The 22,716-nt window shown below is 45.8% G+C and overlaps 1 long non-coding RNA gene across 1 annotated transcript; it reads right to left on the bottom strand.

Moving 5' to 3' along the window:
* Nucleotides 1-5,304: 5,304 nt before the first annotated feature.
* LOC129626241 (uncharacterized) lies at nucleotides 5,305-13,604 on the bottom strand. Its single transcript, XR_008701856.1, has 3 exons — nucleotides 13,187-13,604; nucleotides 12,877-13,041; nucleotides 5,305-5,585 (listed from the first exon to the last, which is right to left on the bottom strand). It is a non-coding gene; the product is annotated as an uncharacterized LOC129626241 (long non-coding RNA).
* Between the last annotated feature and the right edge of the window lie 9,112 nt (nucleotides 13,605-22,716).

Raw genomic sequence — 22,716 nt, 5'->3', positions numbered from 1 at the left:
CTGGTCCATCCCAGGGTGAACTTCAAGCCTCACTTTCCCTCTTGGGGTCTGCTTGGTCCTGGTATTACCGAGCATCTCCTGGAGTACTTGTGGTTGTGACGGAGTTGGGTCTACAATGACTCAGACAACCAAAGGGGTAAGTGAAAGGATTACTCAGCATGGCTGTGTGAGTTGATTGCATGTTTAAATTTTCACCTCACTGTGCCAGCAGTGAGTTTTCTGAGAGGTTGTAACAGAAGCTTCCTGATGAAGGAAGACAGTCCTTTGGTTGAGCCCTGTTGGAACCCACTACTAGTTGATGAATTCTCCAGGTTTTCCCTACCATGGCCACTAACTAGAAGATTACTAATACACCATCTGTGAGTAACGTGTTCACCACTTAGTTGATTCTTCCCTGGAAGCAGAGGAATCTCCTCCCATGCGATGATAGTTACCTTGATGGAGAAGCCTAGAAACTACTGATGTCTTATAAAGGAGACAGATTCACAGACATCATGCACACACACACACACACACACACACACGCACTCACACTTACACTCACACTCCTCCACCTCTTAGTCTCCAAATCCCCATTGCAGTCTGCACCATCAGGCTGCTTTTTGAAATCACTGTTTCCACCTCCACACACACACGTGTGTGTGTGTGGGTGTGTGTGTAAACAGGTGGGAAGGAGGGCAAACCCAGAAACCAGCCTTCTGTGGTCAGACTGCTCTCAGCTGCCCCTAAAGATGACATAGCCCTCCCTCCCTTTTTGAAATCTTACTCAGGAGTGCCCCCCCCCCAACACCACCCTTAAAATCTTGCCCAGACACCCAGCCTGCACTTCTCTTGCTTTAAAATCACAGCATGGGAAGGAGGCCCCCAGGTCAGGGTGATGGTCATGTGTCATGCTTATTATTCTGCACCCAGACAAACAGCGAGCCCTTTGAGGGAAGGCCCATGCCCTCTGCTTTCTACTTTCTATGCCTAGCAAGAGACCTGGGTTTGATCCCTGGGTTGGGAAGATCCCCTGGAGAAGAGAAAGGCTACCCAATCCAGTATTCTGGCCTGGAGAATCCCATGGACTGTTATAGTCCGTGAGGTCGCAAAGAGTCAGACGTGACTGAGCGACTTCCACACACACACATGCCTAGCACTCTGCACCAAACATGGTAGGAATTTAATTAAAATTTGTTGATGGATTAATTGCACCCGTTGACTTAGTCCTATTGTTAAGGCAGAAGGTCATCTCTCTGAGGCCTGCTCTCCTGCTGGGAAGTCACCCCAGCTAGTCAGTGAGAGAGCTGAAGCTCTTGGAACCCCCTTACCAGCCTCCCCACTGCCATGGTCAAGGGTGGAGGACGGAGGCCTGCCCGTTCTGCCAAGGATCTGTGCTCTCTGCCTTCAGGGCACTGTCCCTGCTCACCCCTCTTGTGGTCCCTGCTTCTCAAAATCAGGGGCAAATACTCTCCCCCTCCCCAGCTCAGGTACAGTGGTTTCTGCATTCGACCCCCTCCCTTCCTTTTCCCGCCCCAGCTTTCTAGAGGGAGAGGGCTAGGGGCAGAAACTCCCTGTAACTGGCACAAAGGGAAGACATAGGTTTGGGGCTCAGGAGACACAGGAGTTGGTCCTGGGTCCAACGCAGACTCAGACACTCACTCCTACCCACCTGTGAACAAGCGTCTGGACCTGCTCTGAGGATGTGGGAGCTGGATCCAGCCTCAGCAACTTCATCTCCACCCATCACAAGTTATCACTCAGTCCCAGGGCCCTACTCCTGGGGATTTGGGTTTGGTGGGTCAGTGGGGGAGCCTGGGCTTTGTGGACAACCAATGTCTCCTATTAGGAAAGCCTGGAAACCCTGGTTTAGCTGACTCTGGTGGGTACTGCTTAGGCGTATTCACACAGGGCTTCCCAAGGGAGGTCCTTGGACATCATCTTCACAATTTTGCCATATTTATATACATTCCATGGACTGAATAGCTTCATGTTTTTCTTTATATTATCCAGCTTTTTTTTTAAAGATCCTCTTTAGCCTATTATCTGTAAAACCTCACTGCTTTGAGGTGCTCTTATCCTCTCATATGCATTAATGTGGAAAACATTTCAAATTAAAAATGTTCACCCCTTCACACCAACAAAAATCATTTCAGACTTCACCCCACCAGGGTATGTGTGTATTCTGCCAGAGTTCAAAAGTGGAGCAGCTCGACAAAGAGTTAATTTACTTGGCGTCTCCTAGGTGGACATTTAAACCCTTTTAACCCTGCAGTTGGAATGTGCAGCCCTGTGACCCCGGGCTGGGGCGGGAGCCGCTGGCGAGGGGGAGGGCAGGCAGCTTCCAGAAGCTTCGTGCTGTGCACTCTGTACCCTTATCTCCGGAATCCAAGTGCTGGCACACAGGAGACAGACACAAAAAAGCTGTTAAATCACAATTCCCCCGTCGAGTCCCTGGGGACAGGGGGTTTACTTTTGGAAAAGGGGAATAACACACCCACTGTGTCATTATACACCAGTGTTCCAGTGTCCTGGTATTGTGACATCCCTGTGTCCTTCCCAACACACACACACACACACACACACACATACACAGGCCCGTTTGTAAATGGAATCCCAGTCAAGGTAAGCATGATACTTTAAAAGCAAAGCCTTATCTCTGCTCTCCATCAGGCCCCCTTGAAAGCACTTGCTGTCTGGCTGATCTTTCTCTAGGAATCTGTTTTCTTTGTGGCAGCTGCCGAACCCAGTGAATCAAGCCAGTAAACTATTTTGACAGCATCTGCTTCTTTTATTCTTGCCTCTCTCCAATCCCAGCCCCCATTTAAAAGCCCAGACACGGCCGCTCCCGGCCCCACGCTGGAGGCAGACAGCCTCTGTCACTCGCTAATGGTGTCATTCATTCTTTAGCAAATCCGAGGGCCTGGAGGTAACTGAGGGCCAGGGTTACTGAGGTCTGCTTTCCCATTGATGCCCTAGCCATGGCCTTCCCAGGGCAGGAGCACCTCCTCCCAGAAGGTGTGGGGTACCCAGCGGGGCAGTTGCCCCCAGATATGGCCTCCCCTTGTCTGTTCACTCCGGCAGTCAAACATTTGTTCTCTTGAGCCTGGTTTTGATCTTCAGTGTTTTGGTCGTTCCGAGTTTTCCATCCAGCACTCAATCCCCAGAGAGATGTAATAACATCTCAGCTTGACACCTTAGCAGAGAGAGTCAGGACCTGGCTACATCACAGCAACAGAAGGGGCTGTGCCGCCTGAAGCCGGGAGTGGGGACTCAGGAAAGGGAGGTGAAAAGACAAGTTGAGGAGACAGGAGGGCGTTGACTTGGGTGGGCAGGAACCGTGTAGCAGTCCCGCCCTCAGTGGTTTGTGTGAGGACACCCGAGGTCTGCGGGAAGAGTGAAGCTGCTGCTCCCCAAGCTGCCCACCTGTTTTTCAACGTGGATAAAATGCAAAGGTTCTGCCACTGTTATAACAGGTGCATTCTTTGATTTCCAGGAGAGTCTTTCCACAAGATAAGACAACCAGGATACAGTATTTAGATTCCACAGAGAAACTTAGGCTGGTGATGGACACACAGAGAAGGGCAGGCATGAACAAGGCTTGGAGAGGGTAGTCTATCAGATCCTGAGGTTGGGAGGAAGTGGCAGAGAAGGGGCAAGGTCAGGCTGAGAGGTGGTTTAGTGCAGAGATGCATGGCCCATTGTCACAGTGCAATTCAAAGATGTGCATTTCTGGGGAGTCAGATTCACCATGAGGAGACTTCTTCACCTGTTGGATGAGGTGGGTGATGAGATGGGTGGTCTATCTTGGGTGGCTTCTCTTGGGGAGCAGCACAGGGAGGTGGCTGGACATCTGGGCGAAGGTGCCAGGATTTCTATAGCATATTCTGGACCATGAAAGTACCAGGTGAGCTCCACGTCCTGCTGCATGGCGGAGTGAATGAACCCAGTTGAGGGGTATGTCTGATCTCAGAGTTGAGTGAGAGTTTCTGTCCATTTGAACACAGAGAAGCCTCTGTCTGGGTGGTTATTGTGATTCAATAACTAAAAGTATATGTTTTAGTTTGTTAGGGCGCCCATGACAAAATATCACAGACTTAAACAACAGAAATTTATCTTCTCACAATTGTGGTTGGTTGGAAGTGCAAGATCAAGGTGTCGGCAATTCCGTTTCTCTTGAGGCCTCCGTCCTTGGCTGGCAGATGGCCGCCTTCTCGCTGAGTCCTCACAGGGTCTTTCCTCCCCTGTGCGCCTGAACTCTTGCTATGTTTCTACGTGTCCTAATCTCTTCTTCATGAGGACAGTGGTCAGACTGGATTAGAGCCACATTACTGCCCTCCCTTTAACTTAATTGTCTCTTTAAAGGCCCATTTCCAAACACAGTCACTTCCTGAGGTCCTGGGGGTTAGGGCTTCAATGCGTGAATTTTAGTGGGGGGCACAATTCAGTCCCTAACAAGCGGGAACCCTGGAGGACACTGAACGTGAAAGTGTTAGTTGCTCAGTCATGTCCGATCTTTGTGACCCCACGAACTGTAACACACCAGGTTCCTCTGTCCATGGGATTCTCCAGGCAAGAATACTGGAGTAGGAAGCCATGCACTTCTTCAGGGGGTCTTCCAGACCTAGGGATTGAACCTGGGTCTCCCACATTGCGGGAAGATTCTATACCATTTGAGCCCCATGGAGTACACTGAGGTCACAGTGATTTTTGTCTATCAGAGTCTCCAGTGTCCTGCTTCTTCCTGAGCGGCACCTTTCCAGATGTAGGGATCACGCTCTGTCTCCTGAGGCGCCCACCCTGTACTCTCTCCTCAAGATAATACCTTCCATGATTTGGGGAATGTTCCAAACAAGTTTCCTGTCATGTGCAATACAAATATTGTGTATATTTAGCATGACAGGTAAATATTTTATAGACTCTAAAGTAAATAATGTATTTATTTGAAATGTCAGTGTAACTTTTTATAGACTATAGTAGAACTGCTAGCCAGCAGGGAATCTGGGATGCTCGGAGTTTCACTCAGGATGGAAAGTAGGCAAGGTCGGGGTCAAAGGAAATCAGAACAGGGCCTGTTCATGGCCCATCAGAACACAGCTCCTGTTCTCCCTCTATCTGGATGGGCAACCTGTCCTCAGATGAATTACCCACTGCAACACAGGACCAACTCCCCTAGCCTGCGAGGAAAGAGAACAGGGCTGGGAGCAGCAGGTAAACCTAATCCACGAGCCAAAATGACTGTTGATTTGTTTATTGTTTGTTTAATCTACAGAATGGGCTTCCCACATGGTGCTAGTGGTAAAGAATCTGCCTGCCAATGCAGGAGACATAGGAGATGCAGGTTTGATCCCTGGATAGGGAAGATCCCCTGGAGGAGGAAATGGCAACCCACTCCAGTATTCTTGCCTGGAGAATCCCATGGACAGAGGAGCCTGGTGGGCTACAGTCCTTGAGGTCGCAAAGGGTCAGACATGACTGAAGTAACTTAGCACACACACACATTTACAGAATGCAACTTGCAGAAAGTCTGATTTTCTCTGTCTTGAGTTATCAGGACATCCTCAGTGACTGATGACACAGACGCAGCAGGCAGTCAGTGACTATTTCTGAAAAAAAGAAAAAATGATGGTGAGATTTGATGCCAAACTGAATAGCAGTTCCAGCATACACTTTTCACAATGCTGCAACCCCCCCAGCCCCACCCTGAAAAGGCCCACACTTTGGATCCATAAACTGTGCCAACCTGCAGTGTAAGTTTATTTGTGTTGGTTATAGGAACTGGCTGGAGTTAGCTGTGCAGGAGTGTGTGGTTGCTGTTGGCTTGGAATTAGAAGTAGGCACTCTGGATCCTAGAGCCCGGGTGGGTGCCAGTCTGGTGAAGGGTGATTTAGGGGGCATTGGGAGCAGAGAGAGGCATACTGCAGGTGGGGATGGAGAAGAAAGTCTGAGAAGAAGAAGGGAGGGGTGTCAGGGGGACCAGAAGATCTTTCCTACCTTCCCAAGTTTGCCCAGGAAGTGCCCCTTTCACACATGATGATGAGTGTTTTGAAATTAAATGTAACCCACCATTCATTGTCCCAGGACTACTTACCAAGAATTTTCACTCCATTCAGAATAATACCAGTAATAGCATTCGCAGCAAATACTTAGATAAGTAGTACTTGCTGTTCAAACTGTTTTACATGCATCAATTTATTTCATCTATCCCATGAGTAGTGGAAAGTAGAGGTGAGGTAGGAAGATTGAGGATCTGCCAGGTAAATAGAGCCTGCATGGATTCATCAGTACCGTTTTTCTAGATTCCACATTGATGTGTTAGTGTACGATACTTGTTTTTCTCTTTCTGACTTCACTCTGTATGGTAGTCTCTAGGTCCATCCACATCACTACAAATGACCCAATTTCATTCCATTTTATGACCGAGCAGTATTCTATTGTAGGTACCTGTTTGTCCTCTTATAGAGTTCATGAGGTTCTCACGACAAGTATACAGGGGTGGTTTGCCATCCCCTCCTCCAGTGGATCATGTTTGGTCAGAATTCTCCCCTATGACCTGTCTGTCTTGGGAGGCCCTACACGGTATGGCTCATAACTTCATTGAGTTACACAAGCCCCTTTGCCACGACAAGGCAGTGATCCATGAGGGCGTCAGAGGATGAGATGGCTGGATGGTATCACCAGTGCAATGGACATAAACTTGGGCAAACTTCGGGAAATGGTGAGGGACAAGGGAGGCCTGGCATGCTGCAGTCTATGGGGTCGCAAAGAGTCAGACATGACTGGGCGACTGAACAACAACAACAATGAACCCATCTGCAGGGCAGGATTAGAGGCACAGACTTAGAGAACAAACGGGTAGCCACAGGGGGAGAAGGGGAGGGTGGGATGACATGGGATATTGGGATTGACATATACACTACCATGTGTAAAATAGATAGCTAGTGGGAAGCTGTTGTATAGCACAGGGAGCTCAGCTCTGTGCTCTGTGATGACCTAGAGGGATGGGATGGGGGAGGGGAGTGGGGGGCTCAAGAGGGAGGGGATATATGTATACATATAGCTGATTCACTTTGTTGTACAGCAGAAACTAACATAACACTGTAAAGCAATAATACTCCAAAAATAAAATAAGACATAAAATAAAAAAAATCTGCTTGGAAACACATGCACCTCTCACAAATCACAGAGCCAGAAAGGTGAAAAGACTCTGAGAGCCAGGTCCCACACTTCTACCGACAGATGTTGGAAAGCAGCATTTCCAGGAGCCATCCTGTGGCTCACAGTCACTAGTGAAAGCACACAAAGCCCTGTTCCCCGCCCAGGGGCACACCTCTCATCAGATTTCAGGACACGGTATCAACTGGCTTGTTCACTGGAGAGGCATGGGATCACCAAGAGACGAGAGAAAAGACAGAGAGAGAACATTTGTTAAAGACCATTTCTCCCTTCTAACATTTCTGTTAGGACAGCACAAGCTGACGTATCAATCAATCTCAAGTTTTTCTTAAAGATCGCCTTCTTTTCTCAACTTAAAATCAAAACCTTAAGTCCTCTGCAGCAGAAGGCCAACAGAGACCTTGTTGTTCAGTTGCTAAGTCATGCCCGACTCTTTGCAACCCCATGGACGGCAACCTGCCAGGCTCCGCTGTCCATGGGATTTCCCAGACAAGAATACTGGAGTGGGTTGCCATTTCCTTCTCCAGGGGATCTTCCTGACCCAGGGACTGAACCCACATCTTTTGCATTGGCAGGTGGATTCTTTACCAATAAGCCACCGGGGAAGTCTGCTTCTTTGTTACCTGAGAGCATTTTAATCATCGGCTGTCACAGTCACTCAGTCAACTGGTCAATCAGCATATTGCCAGTCCTGAGCCCCTCTGGGAATGCAGCTGTGGTCTCTGTCCTGACAGACATTGACACATGTTGCACCCACACAAGAGAGTGTAATGTAGTATATGATTTTCTTGGTTTTCTAATTGTGAGAAATCCTTTAGAGTAAACTGTATGTATATTAAGAGGGTGTCAGGTAATTTTTAAGCAGATTCATCCATGACTTCCTTTAACCTTTGGATCTCATGTGTTTTCTTGGAGCACTGAAGTGTTTGTTACTCCTCTTTCATGCCTGGGGATTACAAAAGACCAAGTTGTGAGGAATGACCCTCCCCTGCTCTTTTGCTTCCAGAGTCCGAGGTTGTCCGGTATAAAATAGTCCAGATATATTTCCTGGTACAACATACTTTAAAAATTATATGCTTTCAACTCAAAGCATAATTGGATATAGGAAACTGATGTTCATGCTGTTTTACAGCATGTTTCTCATACCCTGTGGCCCTTTGTCCCAGCCCCCCCCCCCACCCCCATCCTTGAATGCACAGAGAGATTAAACCTCAAAAGAATCCAAGTGTAATCTCTGAGCAGCTATGGATTTGTCAGGAAAAAAACCCTGTCTCCACAGCAGGCTGGATCCTGTCACCCTGCACCACTTTAATCACCGAATCTGGACTGGCAGTGTTTTTACAGATAGTCGGGATTTGAAAAAAAAAAAAAAAAAGGAAAGATAAAATGTATGGATGTCCCAGGGTCCTCGCTGTAATCTGACAATGATGATCTTCAGTGTTAATGGTGTGGAAGCTGCGGTCTGCCCCTTTGGAAACTGAAAATGAGGGCATTTAAAAGAAATCAAAGAGCAAGTATGAAACAAGAAAGACATCTGCCATCATCTATTCTGGTGTCTACATAATCCTCCACACTTTAGTCCGAGAGATCACTTGAGATTCTGGGAGCCTTTCAGGAGATTATCTGTATCAGTTAAGGCTTTGAAGTAGGGACTGCTGGCATCTCATTACTGACAGAGATCAAAACCCGGAGCAAGAGGGCCGTCCCCAGCCTGTAGGGCCTCATTCACACATCACAGAAGCACTAAATAATCAAAGTCTGCGACAATCTTCATGTGCTACCTGCCTGGCCACAAATAGCTCTTCCCGCCTCTCCCTCTCTTGTTCTTGCTTTTCCTTCAACTTGTGTTAATTCCTTCTGCTGTGCCAACATCAAGGAAGTCCTGAAGCTTGTAATGGCAGTTCTCTTCTAAGTGAAGGACAGACTTTCAACACTTTGAGAAAGGAAAAAATTAAGACACCATGAGGTTGAGTGCTTTAAGTGGAAAATGTGCTTTTGATGGAAAAATATTTTAGCAACGGGTCACTCTGCGGTTCATTGGTGCCGTGGTGGGTTTAGCCCTGGAGGGAAATTGTTTTACTTATGGTCTGAGCCTGGCGCTGAAGGGACTCCTGGAGTGTGTAAGCTCTGCCTAGTGGTGTTCTGACCGAAACTGTTGATTAGCACGGAGTGTCCTGCTCCCGTGCAGTGACCTGGGGGACGTTTCCTAGGATGATGGCAGGAGAAGGTAGGAGATCTAAACAGATGTCCTGATTGCAGCTTAGATTTTTCCAGAAAACTTTTTGTCTCCTTGCCCTCCCTACCTGTTCTTTTACAAAACGTCAGTGCTATTGAGCTTGGGTCATATTCACTCAATAAAATGCCATCCCCTGAATCCATACACCACTCTCTCAAATCCCACACTCCGTTGTGGGGTAAATCCTGCCACTTGTCTGCTAAATGCTGCTCAGGAAGCCACAGAACTGGCTCTCTGCCATTCTCCACCTTTAAAACCTTTTCTCTCTTCTTAAGATCCCTATTCATCACCTCTCCCATCACTCTCGACTAATTACCTTGCTTCCTTGTCACTGTGAAAACAAAAGCCATTGGGCAGAAGCTCCCCTCATTTCTAATCCACTTCACCCCCTCCCATATGTAGACTTCCCCACCCTCTGCCTGTCCATGTTCCCTCTCTCAGGTTCCGAGAGGACACAATCCTTCCCCTTGCCCTTGGCCCACCCTACTCCAGCTTCCTGGAACTCTACCCTCTTCTAGCTTCTTAGACATCTTGGATCATCTCTCTTTCTCCTGGACCTGCAATTGCCCATCAATCAAATGGCTCTTTCTTACCTGCATCTGTACATGTTCAGAGCCTCTCATCTGAAAACCTGAAGAACAAACAAGCCCATGCCTTGAGCCCATGTTTCCCTCCGGCCTTTTGACTCCAATTTTCTTCTTGGTTAAGAGTCTTAAAGGGCTGTTGAACTGACTGTCTCTGTTCCCTCATTTTTCACTTGCTCCTCTTTCATCCAACCACAGTTTTCTCTCGGCGTCCACCGTTCCATCAAACCTCTTTCCAAGAATAGCAATGGCCATCTCATCCTCAAACCCAAAGGCTACTTTTCAACTGACCTTGTCTCCTCACTGGCATTTGACAAAGTTAACAATCCTTCCTTTCCTTGGTTTTCTTTGATGCCAAGTTTTCTTCATTTTTCTATTCCCAGAGAAGTCCTAACACATAGTAGGTACTTAATATTAATAAATGTTTGAAAAAAGAAGTTACATCCAGTTCAGTTCAGTCTCTCAGTTGCATCCAACTCTTTGCGACCCCATGAATTGCAGCACGCCTGGCCTCCCTGTCCATCACCAACTCCCGGAGTTCACTCAGACTCATGTCCATCGAGTCAGTGATGCCATCCAGCCATCTCATCCTCTGTCGTCCCCTTCTCCTCCTGCCCCCAATCCCTCCCAGGATCACAGTCTTTTCCAATGAGTCAACTCTTCGCATGAGGTGGCCAAAGTACTGGAGTTTCAGCTTTAGCATCATTCCTTCCAAAGAAATTCCAGGGCTGTTCTCCTTCAGAATGGACTGGTTGGATCTCCTTGCAGTCCATGGGACTCTCAAGAGTCTTCTCCAACACCACAGTTCATAAGCATCAATTCTTCGGCCCTCAGCTTTATTCACAGTCCAACTCTCACATCCATACATGACTACTGGAAAAACCATAGCCTTGACTAGATGAACCTTTGTTGGCAAAGTAATGTCTCTGCTTTTGAATATGCTATCTAGGTTGGTCATAACTTTCCTTCCAAGGAGTAAGCGTCTTTTAATTTCATGGCTGCAGTCACCATCTGCAGTGATTTTGGAGCCCCCCAAAATAAAGTCTGACACTGTTTCCACTGTTTCCCCATCTATTTCCCATGAAGTGATGGGACCAGATGCCATGATTTTAGTTTTCTGAATGTTGAGCTTTAAGCCAACTTTTTCACTCTCCTCTTTCACTTTCATCAAGGGGCTTTTTAGTTCCTCTTCACTTTCTGCCATAAGGGTGATGTCATCTGCATCCATTCCCCCTTTATTCCTGTTTTCCATTCTGTTCTCTTTCCTTTTTTATTCTCTCATGCCTTGGATCAGTCAGAGTCCTGCCCTTTGGTGGGAAATGGAGAGGGAGTCTTGATCCTGACCTTACCTTGCAGGACACAAAAACAATGGTCTGAATATCAGTAGGAAGTTTAGCCAAGGGAATAACAAAGGTTGGTGAAGATGCAGAGAAAAAGGAACCCTCCTTACACTGTTGCTGGGAATGTAAGTTGGTGCAGCCACTGTGGAAAACAGTACAAAGGTTTCTCAAAAAGTAGAAATAGAACTACCATGTGACCCAGCAATTCTACTCCTGGGCATACATCCAAAAAAAGCAAAAACACTAATTTGAAAACATATATGCATCCAACGATCATAACAGCACTATTTACAATTATCAAGGTACAGAAGTAACCTAAGTGTTCATTAATGGATGAATGGACAAAGAAGAAGTAATATACACATAAATACACACACACAATGGAATACTATGCAGCCAAGAAAAGGGATGAAAATTTGCCATTTGCAGCAGCATGGATGGACTTGGAGGGTGTTGCTAAGTCACTAAGTCATGTCCGATTCTTTGAGAGGGTATTTGCTAAGTGAAATAAGTCTGACAGAGAAAGACTAATATTGTATGACATCACTTATATGTAGAACCTAAAAGACAACAAACTAATGAATATAACAGCAAAGAAAAGGCCTTGCAGATATAGAGAGCAAACCAGTGGTTATCTGTGGGGAGAGGGAAGGTGGGAGGCATAGAGGATCAAGAGGTACAAACTGTCATGTATAAAATAAGCTATAAGGATATGCTGTATAACACAGGCAATACAGCTGGTATTTTAGAATAACTATAAATGGAGAATAACTTTTAAAACTTGTGAATCACTATATTCACAAGTCATGTCGTTCAGTTGTGTCCGACTCTTTGTGACCCTATGAACTGTAGCCCATCAGGTTCCTCTGTCCATGGGATGCTCTAGGCAAGAATCTGGAGTGGGTTGCCATTCCCTTCTCCAGGGAATCTTCCTGACCCAGGGATCGAACCTGAGTCTCTTGCTTTGCAGGCAGATTCTTTACCATCTAAGCCAGGAAAGCCCATCCTTTAAAACTTGTGAATCACAATATTTCACACTTGTAACTTATATATTATTGTACATCAACTATAATTTGATGAAAAAGAGATAAAAATCTCATTCCCCACCAAACTTTAAAAATACTTTAAAAATTTAAGTATCAATAAATAACAACAATAAAAATGAATAAAATCCCATTTCTACCTTCAGGGACCTTACATCTTAGAAGACGAGGCAGGTAAAGTGTCCAGAATCACAAAATAATAGGAAGGATGTGGATGCAATTGATACCAGGGAGGTGGGGGTTCACAGTTACATCACTAAGAATGGACACAGCCAAGAATATAGAACATTCACTGTGCCTGAGTGGATGCACACCCATTGGAACAAATCCATGGAAGGAGAGAAGGAAGGAATGGAAAAGAAAGAGGGGTTGGGGGGAAAATGTTGAGCATGAAGTTAAATTATATTTTGCAATGTTTATAAAGTAGTTCTTTTCTCTCTCTTCTCTGTGCCTGAAAAGAGAAAGCCAGAAAGGAAAGCAGGAGGGAGAGAGCACAGAAATGTAAAGGCCAGACTCACAGTAAACCTTTGACATGGAAATCACATGGCCCAGATGAGCGATGCCCCTGCCTCTCCAAGTCTGGGCCACAGGGCAGGACCCTCAGGAACGTGTCACAGAAGAGAAATGGAGCCTGGCTTATGTAGCTCTGAGGACAGACTTCAGCTGAGATTGCCCAAGGGTGCCTGGAGAAACAGGAACAAAAAGAAGATAATAAAATGGCTTAGTATTTTTTCACTCCTTTCCCCTATCACTGAGGGTAACACACAGCCTTTCTGCCCTAGTGTAGACACTTTGCTTCCCAGGTGGCACCAGTGGTAAAGAACTCACCTGCCAATGCAGGAGACGTAAGAGATGTGGGTTTGATCCCTGGGTAGAGAAGATCCCCTGGAGAAGGAAATGGCAACCCACTCCGGTATTCTTGCCTGGAGAATCCCATGGACAGAGGAGCTTGCCGGGCTGCGGTCCATAGGGTCACGAAGAGTCAGACACGACCAAAGCACCTTAGCACCCACACATGTAGACACTTTCCTAGGGTCCCACAGAGGAGGGTGGGCTTATTAAACTGTGACTGGCTCTGAAGTATATGCAGTTTCCATTGTGAGGCTGTCGAGACAAGGCGGGTGAACAAAGAGGAAGATAGCTGCCATCCAGAGTGTCTACATGATCTGGGTCATAGGCTGGGTCATCTTAATTGAACTTCAGGGACTGGGATTTTCTGTGCCATCCAGGTTGTCTGAAGCTGATCTGAAATCTCTCTGAGGGCTGATTCATCTTTCTCCTAGAGTCCATCCCTTCCAAGTCTGAACCAAATATTTAAGGGTTCACCGCAGAGAGACTTCCACTGGGTGAGCCTTGCACAGTTCCTTTAGTTCTCCAAACCTCATGGGGCTTCTGTATTATCCTGATTTGGCTTGATTAAATCTTTTCCTGATTAGCTTTTTGATCCCTTCAAGGAGTTTTTAAAATAGTCTTAACAGACATTCCGATTGTAGTAAGAGAATTTGTACAGATTGTCTTGAGGATACCATCATTGCTACTCCTTCCACTGAGACATGTTTTGGGGGGATTCTGTTAGTGGTTCGGCTAAAAGATCTGTGCACAAGTCCAGTCTTTACTGCTAATAATGAATGTTGGTGAATAACTTCAGCTTTCGGGAGTTCATTCTTTTTCTATATCAGTAATTCAATTAGATGATCTTTAATGTCCAAAATTTTTTCATTTCTAGGCTCAGGACTTCCCAATCAGAAAATTACAATACACTGAGAATAAAATTCTCTAGATTTGTGATAATTTAAATTGACTAAATGTATCAAACATGTCTGCCTTACTCTAATTCCAGTGTGTTTATCAGGATATGTTTCCTGAGGTTCACTCCAGTAACAGATGTCAGTGTTCAGTGTTCATATATCTGAGGAGAGGAGAAAGAAATGGTAAGCCACTCCAGTATTCTTCCCTGGGATAATCTTATGGACAGAGGAGCCTGCATGCTACAGCCCATGGGGCCGCAGAGAGTCAGACACGACTCAGCGACTAAAAAACAACATTATCTGAGGAGGGAGGAAAATTGAAGCCCATCTGTGTCATCAAATTCCACTCAAGTGGAAAGAACCACAATGGCTTTTTTTTTTTTCCCCAGAAGAGTGAACTATGTATTGGAAATTGTGTGCCAGATATTGGGGATTTTTAATGGCAAAAAAAGGAACCCTAAGGCACCAACAGCTTTGATGCAGCTAGTAGCCCTAGAGCCGGAGGATCAAAGGAAAAAGGATGAAATTACTAAAGTGTGGAAGCTTATTTTCTCGGGCTTCAAAATCACTGCAGATAGTGACTGCAGCCATGAAATTAAAAGATGCTTCCTCCTTGGAAGAAAAGCAATGACAAACCTAGACAGCCTATTAAAAAACAGGGACATTACTTTGCCTACAAAAGTCCCTAAACTCAAAGCTATGGTTTTTCCAGTAGTCATGTATGGATGTCAGAGCTGGACAATAAAAAAGGCTTAGTGCCGAAGAATTGATACCTTCGAACTGTGGTGTTGGAGAAGACTCTTGAGAGTCCTTTGGACAGCAAGGAGGTCAAACCAGTCCATTCTAAAGGAAATCAGTCCTGAATATTCACTAGAAGGACTGATGCTGAAGCTGAAGCTCCAATCCTTTGGCCACCTGATGCGAAGAACTGACTTCTTGGAAAAGACCCTGATGCTGGGAAAGATTGAGGGCAGGAGGAGAAGGGGGTGACTGAGGATGTGATGGTTGGACGGTATCACTGACTCTATGGACATGAATTTGAGCAAGTTCTGGGAGAGTGGTGAAGGACCGGGAAGCCTGGTGGGCTGCAGTCCACGGGGTCACAAAGAGTCAGACTGGACTGAGCGACTGAACAACAGAAGCTTGGAGGAAGGCTTGTGGGGCCAAAACTTGAACCTCGGGGAAGAGGCCCCCCTTCGTGCTGCTGCCTCAGGAACTTTGAGGGGATTCCCCTCAGTAACTTTGGTCAGGTGTCCTACGGGGATACAGTGAGGCTGGGTCTAGCAGTGCGGGGAATATCTGCCAGTGGAGTCCAGGGCTGCGACCGAAACAGCCACCCTGTCCAGACGCAAACCAGGCAGCCAGCCTCTTCTCCCTCCGGCAGCCTCACAGCCTCTCTCCTGCCCCCTGCTGGTAGAGCTTCACATATCTCCTGCCGGCAAAAGCGAAATGCAGTCCAGGCATCACAGAGCCAATTATAAAAGGATGGGTTTAAACTTGACAGACAGCACCTTAACCATCAGCGCACCATCTCTGCCGTATGCACGAGGTCGGGTGTATTTTATTATGCTGTCATTGTGAATTATTGGAGTTTTAGGGAAATGAGCTATGCTGAGGCCTCAAGTGTTTATCTTGTTTGACCCCTGCAGGTTATGTCTGTGAAAGAAATATGGGTATATTGATAGCAAAGGAAAATTAACCCTCAGAGGAATCATAGAAAAGAGAGTCACTTAGAGAAGCAAAAACTTATTTCTTTTATTCCCGTTTTCACCCTATGTTTTACTACTTGAGGAACTGCCTTATCTTAGCTTGTTTAAAAGCCCATTCTACTTTCCTATATCATCAGACAAGCATTCCTGTCCCTAGATCCCAAACTAGCATCACTGGAGCATCAGTCTACTGTACAGAGGCTCTGAAGGCTGTCTGCGATTCACACACTCCAACACGACCCTCTGTCTAAATTCAGACAGACTCCCAGGGCGATTTTCATCAAGTGACCTGTGGTTAATCTGGTTACTTGCAAACAAATATTCCCTCTAGTTTTAGTTTGCTTCATTTCTCTGTCTCTGCCTTTCTTTACCACTATATAAGGACGGGCTCAAATTGTGTTTCAAATTTCATTACAAATTTCATCACAAGTCAAATTCCATTACAATGAACTCTGCTGTGGTGTATAAATTATTTTTATTATTGTGCAGTCTGTTATATCTAATGAGGTTTATTGTTAATCAAGCTTTTATTTGGATTTCAGAATCCTCATGGTATAATGAGAACCAATTGAATCAGTGAGGTTTGTTTTATGATAAATGAGTTATTTATATATGGTGGAGTGGTTAGGGTTGTTCAAAACCAGCCAAAGAGATGAGAGTCCTCTGTGCTAAAAATTTACACTAAAATAAGAAGCACAGGCACTGCCATCTATGCAGTTAAACTTTCTTATACATTTGCCAATATAGAGCAACCAGTGTAAACCAAGACCAAAGCAGAAGCATGATGTCAATTAAGCATAGACTTTGCTGTCTCTTAGGAATAATAATCGAGAAGGCAATGGCACCCCACTCCAGTACTCTTGCCTGGAAAATCCCATGGACGGAGGAGCCTGGTAGACTGCAGTAAGTGGGGTCGCTAAGAGTTAGACGCAACTGAGCGACTTCACTTTCACTTTTCACTTTCATGCGTTGGAGAAGGAAATGGCAACCCACTCCAGTGTTCTTGCCTGGAGAATCCCAGGGACGGTGGAGCCTGGTGGGCTGCCGTCTATGGGGTCGCACAGAGTCGGACACAACTGAAGCAACTTAGCAGCAGGAATAATAATAAGGACTTCAACGCATGAAATGCTTTATACTGACAGTTGTCAATCAGGCTTCTTCCGGTGCAAACCGTAGAAACACTCCTCAGTGGCACTAGTGATAAAGAACCCGCCTACCAATACAGGAGGCATAAGAGACACAGAGTCGATTCCTGGGTTGGGAGGATCCCCTGGAGGAGGGCATGGCAACCCACTCCAGTATTCTTGCCTAAAGAATCCCAAGGACAGAGGAGCCTGGTGGGCTACAGTTCATAGGGTTGCAAAGAGTCGGAAACCACTGAAGCAAGTTAGCATGCGTGCAGCATGTATAACTAGACACAAAGTTTATTGAAAAATATTTAACAGTTCATAGAGTCTCTGGAAGCACCAGAGGCACAGTTTTAGAAGCAATCCTGCCAGGCTTCTCTGTCCATGGGATTCTCCAGGCAAGAATACTAGAGTGGGCTGCCACGTCCTCCTCCAGGGGGTCTTCCTGACCCAGGGATTGAACCCGCTTCTCTTTATGTCTCCTGCATTGGCAGGTGGGTTATTTTACCACTAGCACTGCCTGGGAAGCCCAGTGCCTCCAGGAACAGTGTCCACATCAAACTCTAGAAGCAGACCTGTGAAAGATGCCATGGCCACACTAAAGAATAGTCATAATGTTTCAGTGGAACAAGATGGATAATCTCTAGAGACATCTGTGCGACCTTGTACCTATGCCCAACAGTAGTGTGCTATGCTCAAAAAACTGTTGAGAGGGTAGATGTCATGTTAAGTGTTCTTACAAAAACTCAACAACATTGTGAAAAAAAAATTAAGAATGCAGGTCATGGGCATTGAACAGTGTCTCTTTGATGTGAGTTTGGGCCCCTCATCCTAGAAAGGCTGCCCCTGCTATCTCCAGAAGCCTGAGGTATCTGCTTCCACTGTGGAGTCCTGCCCGGCATTGCCTTCTGATACAGCTCTACGTGGCTGCATCTCGTTGGTTGAAGACTAGATCCACCCCCTGCGCCCTGGCTGCCTGTGAGATGGAATGAGCATGCTTCTGCCCACATGGAAGCCTGGAGGAGCAGGTCTGGAGGCATTGACACATGAGATGCTCCCGTGCATGCTCAGTCGCACAGTCGTGTCCAACTCTTTGCAATCAAATAGACTGTAGCCTACCAGGCTCCTCTGTCCATACTGGAGCAGGGTGCCATTTTCTTCTCCAGGGCATCTTCCCCACCCAGGGATTGAACTAACATCTCCTGAAGCTTCTGCACTGGCAGGCTGATTCTTTACCACTGATCTACCTGGAAAGCCCACTGACACATAAGATAAGGAATCCCAAACACAAGAGGGGATATTTAAAGGTCCCAGCCAGCGAAAAGCAACGGAAAAGGTGTAAGTCATTGCTCAAAGTGTGATACTTAGTCTCTGCATGGTGATAACTCTGGGTGCTGAAGGAAAATGAAGACTTCTGAGCCCTTCCCCTAGATATTATAAACTAGAATCCCTTCAGGGAAATCAGAGGCTTGCATTTTCCACAGGGTCCTTGGGTGACTAGGATGAATGCTACAAAGGGGGAATGCCCACACAGTTTATATTTTCAAAAGCACTTTGAAAACTGTAGTTAATTGACCTTTAGAACTGAATAGGAAAAAGATAAATGGTTCTTTCTGTCAGAGGTCAAAATCTCTGTAATTCTGCATAGAAAGGTCTTCTGCTGTGGGCAAGACAGGTAAGAAATGTCGTTCTTCATTCCACACGAGGGGCACCAAAGGAAGAAGAAATACAAAACTATGGTGTGAAGAGCTTAACCTCTGAGGCTAGAGTTTGAATGCATTCTATCTCGATTAGCATGGGTATCAGACTGTATTTTCCCAAAGGTGGCCACAACAATATTTTCCAGCCCACATGGTCTTATAGAAGCTTTTAAAATCTTGACCTTCCCCACCCCCATCAAGAAATGGAAGTCATTTTTCCCCATACTGAATCTGGCGGGCCTTTGTGACAGCTTCAGCCAGTTGAATGTACCGATGGCTGAAGTAACGTGTTGTGACTCCTGAGACAAAGTCATAAAGTGCCTTGTGCTTCTATCTGGTCCTCTGTGGACACTTGCTCTGGGAATCCAGCCACGATGCTGCGAGGAAGCCCAAGCAGCTGACACAGGCAAACAGGGGCCCCTGCTGACCTGCTGGTGACCAGCATCCTGCCATGGAAGCCATTGGCAAGAACAGGTCCCCAGCCCCCAGCTGAGCAGTCCACTTGGTACCACATAGAGCAGGGTCAAGGCACAGGGTCAAGGCATTCCTACAGACCCTTGACAAAAATGTAAAGAAGTGAGAAAAATGAATCACTGCGTTGCTCTAAGTCACTAAATCAGGGAGGTTTTTTGTGTAGCAATAGATCACTGATAAGGAAATGAGCTAATTAACTTCTTTGTAATTCTGTATCTCTGTATATAAAATAAGAACAGTAACTGTATCCACTTCACAGAGTTTTAATAAGAATTAGATAAGTTATTATATGCAAAGCACTTAGAAAATAGCCTGACTATTATAAGTGTTATATGAGTATTTGATTGAAGAAATAGGTGAAGGTGGATGGCATGACCAAAGAGGACATTAAGAGGCAATCCAGAATTCCTTTAAACGTGCAGTGTAATTGTCCCAGATTTCATGTATCTGACGTGCAGCAATTTAATTTAGTCATCATCCAAATGATGACTTTTTTAAAACTTAAAATGAGTTTTACTAGTTTTAATTCTATCATTTCAGCTAGACTAAATTCATTAATATTTATTTAATTTAAATGCATTATTTGTTCTTATCATGAATCATTTATTATTTTCAAGTCGGACATTAGAGTCTAGATACCTGGGTGTGTTTCAAATCTCTTTCCCTTAATGAATGACCTTAGCCAATCATCTTTGTTATCACCAAAGACCTTGTTGTTGCTGTTCAGTTGCTTGGTCGTGTCCAACTCTTTGCCACCCTGTGTTCTGCAGCATGCCAGACTTCCCTGTCCTTCACCATCTCCTGGAGCTTGCTCAAACTCATGTCCATCAAATCAGTGATGCCATCCAACCATCTCCTCCTCTGTCGTCCCCTTCTCCTCCTGACCTCAATCTTTCCCAGCATCAGGGTCTTTTCTAATGAGTTGACTCTTTGCATCAGGTGGCCAAAGGATTGGAGCTTCAGCTTCAGCATCAGTTCCTTTAGGATGGACTGGTTGGATCTCCTGGCAGTCCAAGGGACTCTCAAGAGTCTTCTCCAACACCACAGTTCAAAAGCATCACTTTTTTGGCATTCAGCCTTCTTTATAGTCCAACTCTCACATCTGTACATGACTACTGGAAAAACCAGAGATTTGACTATGCTGACCTTTGTCAGCAAAGTAATGTCTCTGCTTTTTAATATGCTATCTAGGTTTGTCACAGATTTCCTTCCAAGGAGTAATTGTCTTTTAAGTTTATGGCTGCAGTGATTTTGGAACCCAAGAAAATAGTCTCTCACTGTTTCCATTGTTTCCCTATCTATTTGCCATGAAGTGATGGGACTGGATACCATGATCCTAGCTTTTTGAATGCTGAGTTTTAAGCCAGCTTTTTCACTCTCCTCTTTTACCTTCATCAAGAGGCTCTTTAGTTCCTCTTCATTTTGTGCCATAAGGGTTGTGTCTTCTGCATATCTGAGGTTATTGACATCTCTCCCGGCAATCTTGATTACAGCTTGTGCTTCATCCAGCCTCTCATTTAGCATGATGTACTCTGCATATAAGTTAAAGACCTAGTAGCCTGCCTGCTGCTGCTGCTGCTGCTAAGTCGCTTCAGTCGTGTCCGACTCTGTGCGACCCCATAGATGGCAGCCCACCAGGCTCCCCGGTCCCTGGGATTCTCCAGGCAAGAACACTGGAGTGGGTTGCCATCTCCTTCTCCAATGCATGAAAGTGAAAAGTGAAAGTGAAGTAGCTCAGTCACGTCCAACTCCCTGCGACCCCATGGACTGCAGCCTACCAGGCTCCTCCGTCCATGGGGTTTCCAGGCAAGAGTACTGGAGTGGGTTGCCATTGCCTTCTCCAAGTAGCCTGTCTAGTAGCCGGCAAATAAGCATTTGGAAAATGAATGAATTTATCCCATAAGATACGGATTTTAGATCCCCCTGTTCTTCTAGGATGTGGTTCTTTACCAGGCAAATGACCTGTTGGAAATAATATTAATAGAACTGAGAGTCAGAATAGCTGAAACTGTGGCTCAAATGTCATAGAATCTTTCTGGGCACCAAGTTGTCATAGGGTTGAGATGCCAGGAGATGCACCATTGATCAAGGTAACAGTGGCTGGACAAGGAGGACCTCAGAAGACAGGCGACACTCCCAGGGCCCCAGACACAGAAACTTCTGTCGCCACCAGATGTCTCTGAAACAAGGGAAGGTTGTCTAGTAACCGGCCTTTTTTCCCTCATACCTCAAAATACCTCAAAGCCATTGTATTTGTTAGTCTCACTGTAGAGAAAATTGACTCTAAACTTAGTAGCTTAAAACTACAAATAGTATCCTGTAGTTTCTGTGGGTCAGGAATTTAGGATGGGCTTCGCTGGGGGCTTCTGGGTCAAGGTCCTGCAGGAGGTGGCAGTCGGGCTGTTGGCTGGGATTACAGTCTTGTCTGAGGATGTGAGAGGGGCATCTTCTTCCAAGATCACTCGAATGGGAGGAGGAAGACGACTTCAGTTCCTCTCTGGCTGGTCACCCCAAGCTTGTGTCCCTGGGCAGATGGGCCTTTCCACAGGGAACCTCACAGCACAGTAGCCTGCTTCGCACAGAGCAAGTAGTCTAGGAGGGAGAGGACAAGAGCAAGAGTGAGAGAGGGCTTTGGAGAGATTTTTTTTTTTTATCGCTTCACCTCGGCTGTGTGATTTGCAGCCCCTGCTGCTGTGTTATTCTGTTTGACCCACCTGGTACAAATGGGGTGTGGGCTACTCCAGGACCATTTTCAAGGCTACTCACTGCAGCCATCCTTGTGTGAAAAGCTTTTCCCCTGGTGTTCCTTTCAAGTCTCCTCTCAGTGTTTACCTCCATCCTATTGCATCTGCATCGCAGTGTTGGAGGTGAGCTGGGGAGGCACTCTGCTCACACCTACACAAACAGCTCTCTGTCCAGGGGCCACCGTGTGCCTGGCTCTGAGCTGGTCACCATGTGGACTGCAGAGAAAGACAGCTGTGTGCCTGTCCCCGCTGGTGTTCTCTTGGGGCAAATGAGTCAGAGTGTGCCTAATGACAAGGCAGGGCAAAATATAGCCAACATAAAATAAAGAAACTGTGGTTCTCATTCACATGTAGTGAAGTGTTAATCAAGTTTTAACTAGTAAATGAAATGAAAAGGTTAGGCTAGGTTATCTCGGGATCCTGGTCAGCTTTCCATTTCCTAAGGATTGTGTGTTTAAGGACTATAACTGGAAATGATGGAAAGAGGGAGATGGAAAGCCAGTGGGACCTTATGTTCTAGAAGCTTCCATAGTATCCAAAATGGCCTCCTGGCCTTCACAGAATTATAGGATGTCTGGGTTAAGAAGGAAAAGGGTGGAGATACAAGCTATTACATATGGGATGGATAAACAGCAAAATCCTGCTGTGTATTATATTCAATATAGGATTATATTCACTATCTTGTGATAAACCATAAATGAAAACAAGATGCAAAAGAGCATATGTGTGTGTGTGTGTGTGTATAACTGAATCATTTTGCTGTACAGAAGAAATTAATACAACATTATAAATCAACTATTCTTCAATAAAATTAATTTAAAAAAAAAAACAGAAGGAAAGGGGTGAGCTCAGGGAA

Source organism: Bubalus kerabau, chromosome 13 (assembly GCF_029407905.1).
Source record: "Bubalus kerabau isolate K-KA32 ecotype Philippines breed swamp buffalo chromosome 13, PCC_UOA_SB_1v2, whole genome shotgun sequence".
NCBI lineage: Eukaryota > Metazoa > Chordata > Mammalia > Artiodactyla > Bovidae > Bubalus > Bubalus kerabau.
The sequence above is the reverse complement of the archived record's forward strand: the minus strand, read 5'-3'. Positions and strand labels throughout refer to the sequence as shown.